General features: G+C 33.3%; 1 long non-coding RNA gene across 1 annotated transcript; it reads left to right on the plus strand.

The window, feature by feature from the left end:
• Window positions 1–5,339: 5,339 nt before the first annotated feature.
• LOC118680294 (uncharacterized) lies at window positions 5,340–7,008 on the plus strand. Its single transcript, XR_004975802.2, has 2 exons — window positions 5,340–5,752; window positions 5,811–7,008. It is a non-coding gene; the product is annotated as an uncharacterized lncRNA (long non-coding RNA).
• The last annotated feature ends 427 nt before the right edge of the window (window positions 7,009–7,435 follow it).

The raw sequence follows: 7,435 nt of genomic DNA on the forward strand, positions 1-7,435 counted from the left end.
AAACGACTTTGCATATAATTTGAAGATATTCTGCCTATACAGGGTGGCTAACGAATCGTGCTACAAAATTAAACCGCAATAAATTTCTTTTTAGTCAATGCATTACATATAGTTTTTTTATTGTATAGAAAATTTTATTTTATTTAAACAATTAAATATTCTTCCATACTCAACCACGCATATGCGACACCTAATTCGGGATTGCCTCAATTATCTATTTAATGGACTGCTTCAGTTCAGTCAGATTTCTGGGTTTGATTTTGTACACCTCTTGAAAAGACCAAGCGGTCGCAAATATTCTTATACATAATATATGTATAATTATGTGCATGTAAACAAATATGAAAATACCCATTATAATTATTTATTTGTCTACATGCAACATTTGTATGTAAATATGTACACTCATTGTTTCATGGGAAATCTCCGTTGCCACAGACAACCAATGGCCGAAGCTCATGTTTTTTGTTTTCTTGTCAAAGAGTCACTGTGTCGAAGGACTTTGTTTCATGGGAAACCATACACACTTTTACAAACATATATCGCATATGGGCAAGTGCAAAAAATTCGAATATTTACATTCTTTCACAAATACAGTCAATCCCGGTTAAGTGCCAAAACCAATTTGCAGATTTTTTATGCTTTGTAGTACATAAGCGATTGTGGTACTTAAGCGAGTGGTACCAAAAAAAATAATTTCTATGTATTTAAAAAAAAATTACCGTTTTCCTTAAAAAATTAAAAAAAAAAAACGTGAGATGCAGCAAGACACAGGCAGATAAGAGGGATTGGAGGAGTGATACTTAACCCGGGATTACAGTATACATACATCAAAGGAATATTGAATACTTTCTTTAAGAAATATTTGTCACTTTTATTCTAAAATATTTTAATACTCTAATTTGCGGAGTTGTCACTTTTCCCTTCTAGAGGGAATATCAGAAATTTGTTCAATTTATGATTTTTAGCTTTTGCCATCGTCGTGAAAAGACACTTGTAGGCAAGAGTATGCTTTAGGGGATGCGCGGGTATCTGTTTTTATGAATGAAGCGAGGTTGCTTGTCAAAAGTACGCCTGCGTTCATGAATGAAAATGTTGTTGTTGTATATTTTAGTATAAATTTGGGATTCGGCTATTTGGCTGACATATTGACTTGTCATGATTATTGTTTTTTTAGAACAATGTTTGTAGTTTTTGCGGGTGACATATATACATATGTACGCATAGACATACATATGTAGGTTGGTTTGTGTATACATTATTTGTTCGGCAATGTCATTTATACATACATATGTATATGTGTGTACATATAAATCAATGCGCGCACATATATTGTGTTGATATATAATATGATAAAATTATGATTTGAATTTCTGAATCCGCACATTCAAATGTGCTTGTGCAGATACTTATATGTACATATGATTATATATAAGATTAATATGATAAAAGATGTACATATGTACATATACATATTTTATATTGTAATAAATTTAATCTCTATTGGGAAAGTATATTATGTAAAATCTAAATAAAATCATTAAATTCCCAAATTGACTATATATAATATTTTTAAAATTACATAATTTTATTAGAATGTTGGATAATATTCATATCAATAAATATGATTGCATATACGCGTATAAAAATATAAGCCAAAAGAGTAACATGCGGCTGTTAAATCAACGCAAGTCTCTGAGCATAATTTTTATTCAATGCTCAGCTCTGTTCACTCGTCACTGTTAAAATTTCTCCTTCCGAGCCGACTGTGGTGAAACACGCTCATCGCATTTTGTTAGGTTTTGACAATTCAGACGCTGGTCCGTAGTTGGACCTTCTCTATATTTTACGTTCTCTGCTCATATAGTAAATTTTTAACAAAAGTTCGCTACTAGAACATTCTGGCAACTACGAACTCGCTGTCTAGTTGCTTCTGGCAGTTTATCGTCGATTCTGATTTGTTCTGGTATTCGTGTTCGCCACAATTTTGAATCGATTCTTTGTAAAACTTTTCCATCTCTAGGACGAACGCAAGAAGGATCTGTATGTCGTTTATGGTGAAAAGATTTACTACCGATCGAAAACACTAGTGTGTCGTGTATGGCTATTTTTATCATATAGAATAGTTCCCCGAATAAATATCCTGATAACCGTTGCTGGCAGTAAACTCTGCTTCTAGGACTTTACCTTTGACCCTACAACCCATCTAGCGGTTAAGGGCTGATTCACATGGAACCTTCCTCGCTTTACTTGACAATTAATACATTAACAACGAAGTGAAAAAGGAAAGGGCAGAAAGATAGCTTTTCTTTTGGTATTTCCATCATATAAAAATGGCGACTGTTGCGTGGCAAAGCTTAAAAAGATGAGAGCCGCGTTATTTTTTGAATTGAACGAACTTATACGAAAGCTTACAACGTACTTTTCTTTCAAAACACAGGTCTGATGCAAAGCGAAAAGCACAAAAAAAAGTATTGCGCGCTTATCACCCTATATGTGAAGAATGCGTTCAACTCCGTCAAATAGGCCAATATGTATAATGAAAGCTATATACGAAATACGCGCTCTGCAATATCTTGCAGATATTATAAAGAGCTATTTCGAAATGTTTTTCGACACAGACGAGTGCACTCAGAGCTTCTTTATCTCGAGTGGAGTATCGCAAGGCTCGGTCTTGGACTCTCTACTATGGAACCTGATTTACGACGGGTGCTAAGAAAACAGCAACCACGAAACATGTAAACGATCGCATATGCGGATGACAGCATGAAGTATTTGGGAGTAATATTGGACTCCAAACTAAAATTTAAAGAACACCTGACGCATACTTCCGATAAAGTTAACATATTCCATAATGCTCTTTCGAGAATGATGGCTAATGGTGGCTGCGTGCGTTCTAGCCGGCGAATTTTATCTTAGCTAGTTATTTAAAGCTTTCTAATTTTTGTAAAAAATTTTATAACCACAACAAATGACCATAGGATACTATTACCAACGGCAATGAAAACAAATGTAACAAAAGGTTGACAATAGATGTTACCTGTGAAGAGGCCACGTAACACCTTATTATTATAGGCACTAATACGATCATTCTCGCTTCTTCCCTGCAAGGAGCCCAAAATCCTAACTATCTCCTATATGAAACCTAAAACGTATCTTCAGCAACCATTTTTGTAACTGTGCCTTGGCAAGAACAAATACACTTTGCTGGCCACTTACAAGGCAGTCGGCTGACTGGTCATAAACTACGCAGCAATGGTCGACTGTGTGCAACAGACGCAGTTAAAGAACATGCAAGCTTCTCAGCATTCACTTCATTGCACTCTGGACAAACTGGATGTCTCTTTATGTCTCCTATTGAACATCTGCACAGTATGTTCCAGGTTAAGGAACACAATGCACTTATCTTCAAGCAGTTCTTCTGGGATGCCCTCACAGATAATATCAAGAGAATTTTCGGACACGACAAACTTCAGATAAATACTGAATGCCATTTGCAGGGGAGCTATCAACATCTATATTGCGTCTTTTCCACAGAATGGCGTCCTAGAAGTCGAAAAACAACCTACGGTAGATCTTGTGCTCAAGTTTCTTCGTGAAATCAAACTTGCGCTCCTTCGTTCTGGTTATTGTAGTAGATTAAACTTCTACCTATCCAGAAATGATCATGACATACTAAACATATGCTCTGTAAAAAGCATAATACTAACCCCCTTTTTACATGCCCCACCATACTAAACATACCCTCTGTAAAAAGCATATAATACTAACCCCATTTTTACATGCCCCACCAAACTTACTCACCTTTCCCTATGGTTCGACCACAATTTCAAAATTTTTTGGAAAAATTCTTTTTGTTAAGAGTACATTTGGGTGTAGATTACCACATACTAAATACACAAACACTACCAAGAGAGCAATGCGATTTGGTGTGCCCATACTCTTAGCAGTTAATGCATTGAATCTGACAATTTCATTTATGGATTTTTTTTAACGGTAATTCAACGGTGGACGTGATATTTTAAATTGTATATGAGATGTGTTTAATATCATTGAAGTCTACCGAAGACTCTATGTCTATGTGAAAACTATTTGTGCTAGCTTAGACACAATAGCAATAGAGATGTGCTCGTGTTCAAATACTTCAAATGTACCTAGCAACAAGCCATGTGTACCACATAAATCTATACATATACAAGCTACATCTTGTCGCAATCAACGCGCAGAAATAATGTAGTTTTGCTATACGTCCATTTTTATACTTGAAGTGCACTAATAAAGAACGCTCGCCAGTGTTGAGCACAAGTATATTTTACAAACCATTCCAAAGTAGAAGAAAAATTGGCTCTTAAGGTGGTGCTGCAATAGAAAATCAAGAATTCAAAACAAAATCCCTTGCAAATTGCAGCACAAAAAAGGTCATAGTCCTCCAAATACAAAAAAGTACATAATTGTATTTTGCCGTCGGCATTTCACATTCATGCTACTTGTTACTTTTCTCAACCAAGGAATTGCTGTAAAAAATTGAAAAAATTGCGTTTAGCCGTCGGCATTTCACATTCCTGCTTCAATTTTTTTTTCAACTAGGGAATTCTATATGCAAAAGTAATTATGTATGTAAATATGTACTTCTTTGTTTCGTTTCGGCCCATTTTACAATTTTTAGATCTTTTGATAATAGTTTTATTTTACAAATATTTTACAAATTTAAATTAATTTAATTAATGTGTATAAAAACATGTATTTGAATTTTTAATAAAATATTTGTTGCTCAAAAGTCTATTTTATTTCAATATTAATTTCAGTTAATTTTCCTAGAGAAATTTGACTATCGTAGAAACAGATATGCAAATGGACATACATACATTGTACAATATATTATGACGTTTGCACATTTGTCTGTTTATTTCTGAAAGCAAATGTTCTTCAAAAGCATATTTCTGCGGTCTTAAAAAATTTTTTGAACATCATATATTTCTTAAATGAATAATCAAACCATAATTAAGACAACACAATTCATCACCAACCGTGGTCTGATTTGTAAACGCTTAAAGAGTCATCGATGAGTGCCCAGATTCGAATCGCAGCGGAATTTATTTTCCATTTCTTGATTTTTATTTTTCAAATAGAATAAATTGTATAATTAGAATATTTAATAGTTTTGCAATTTTTGTTCAGCTGCCGACACTGTTGCGTCATTTCTTATTAAATTCAGAAAAATACCATTATAAATTTTTGCCATCGTCGCGATATAGTTTGTAGGCAGCGACGCTTGTGCGGGAAGCAGAGTTGAAAGGCATGTTTTTGCTGTTTTTGATTCATTCATGTTTTTGATTGTTTTGTAGAGACATAATCGTATGATTGTATGTTTGTTTGTATATATACATATTTATGTTTGTGTGATTGGGATTGAACAAGGGACTCTCTGGCGATCTGATTTTACAAATTTTTCAACACAAAAAATATTTCATAATTACACACATGTGAAGTGGCATTTTTATTTTCCGTTCAAAGACTTTTATGTTTCTTTTTATGCATGCAGACAGATTCTCTGCAAGTTAATAGTCGTTTTGTACATATTTCTGCCAGAGAGCATTCTCATCTCTGCTAAATAGCGGCGAATACCACAGAAAATGGTGAGTTGCCTGCTCGGAATTTTTCAGCTCTGTTAGCCGTCCAATGGAACATCATACAAAATTCAATTTATCCTCCTCGTTAATTTATATTCTCTGGTATAACTTTGTAAGCCGAAGTATGCACTGTGGTTTGTAAATTTGAACATATTTATAGCTTGTCAAATATTTTTACAGGTAAAAATACCGGAGCTCTGTGTTTGCGTAACTATTTTATTATTTCGGGAATTCAAACAACTGTATAGTAAGTTTATTTATATAATTGTTCTGTCTTTTATATAAATAAACCGCCGGAGTAATTTTGAAGAAATAGTTGAGAAATTGATTCTAATATGAGTGATTTAGATTCAGATCATTTTTATTTGCAATCCAACCAAGTCGCCGAATCAGAAATTAATGCAGAAAGTGACGAAATCGAATATCCACACTATGCTGATGTTCAATGTACCAGCTATTTGTATGGTTTTTTAATGGTCTCTATGGTCAAATAGTCAGTACTTTACCCCTCACAGGCTTCCAATTAAATGTTTTTTTTTTCTCATTTAAAATCTTAGATTATTGTTCTGAGGTTATTATATTTTTTAATATATTTATATTACTTTTAAAATAAGAAAATTCTATCTTGCGTTTAAATGTTATTACAATAAAAAATCATTAATTTTACAGCTTAGGCCAGAGCTAGCAACCCTAGACAAACATAAAAAGCGCATAACATTTTTATTTTCCAATTGCTATACATACATATATTTTTCAAATTTAGTACAATCACATCAGCTTGCTCGGAAAGAGAAATTTTATTAGTGGCGCGTAAACAGAGCTAAGTATTGAGTGAAAATTATGCTCAAAAATATATATTGCTATCACAGACGTATGTTAGACCTTTTGCTTATATTTTTATACGTTTATATGCAATCACATGCATTGATATAAAATTCCTTATGTGAATAGCTATGAAAGCATGTTGATATAATTGATTACATTTTAATTAAATTATACTGAATATTTCAAAGGAATATATGTAGTGAATGTGAAAATAAGACATATTTTTTAAATAAATATTTCTTATGTTTGATAATATAATATATACAGGCTATGTGTATACTATATACATAATATTCTATCATAATATACTAAAAAAGTAAATATATTGCACTAGTAATTTATATTAATAATATCTTTCATCATTTAAAACGTGTAAACGCTGTCACTCATTCAAATCACCATATTATCACTTCTCGGCTCTATATGTACATATGTGAGTATTTTTTTTTTTTTTTTGGCGATATGTGAAAAAATTATCGAAAGACACTGTTGCCCTTACAACAGTAGTGTGAGACTTTAAACCACTAAAAAAAATAAAAACATCTCAAGAACATATCTCATAGTTTTTTTTTTTATGATTCCCCTGAGGAACTACCGTTAAGTATTACATCACAGGGGCAGCTAAGCCTATTGGCTACAACGTCTTAGGGATTTAAAAGCTAATTTTCCATTCCCATTTTCCATAATCCCACACCTGCTTTGACCGTTGCATGTGTAGAACCAGATTTTCTGGCACTCTCTCTGAAAAATTTGGGTTTCCAAATTCAAACATGACAAAGGAAAAAAACGTGTTCTGCATTCTCTTTCGCACTGCCAGAATATGAGCACATTTCTGCCTCGTCGTGACCATATTTATAAAGGTATTCCCTAAAACAACCATGCCCACTTAGGAGCTGCGTCAAATAAAAGTCAATATTGCCATGTTTCTTAACGTCTTTGATCAACAAGTGCGTCCATCGTCCCACCGTGCTTGCCATTCA

Source organism: Bactrocera oleae, chromosome 5 (genome assembly GCF_042242935.1).
Source record: "Bactrocera oleae isolate idBacOlea1 chromosome 5, idBacOlea1, whole genome shotgun sequence".
Taxonomy (NCBI): domain Eukaryota; kingdom Metazoa; phylum Arthropoda; class Insecta; order Diptera; family Tephritidae; genus Bactrocera; species Bactrocera oleae.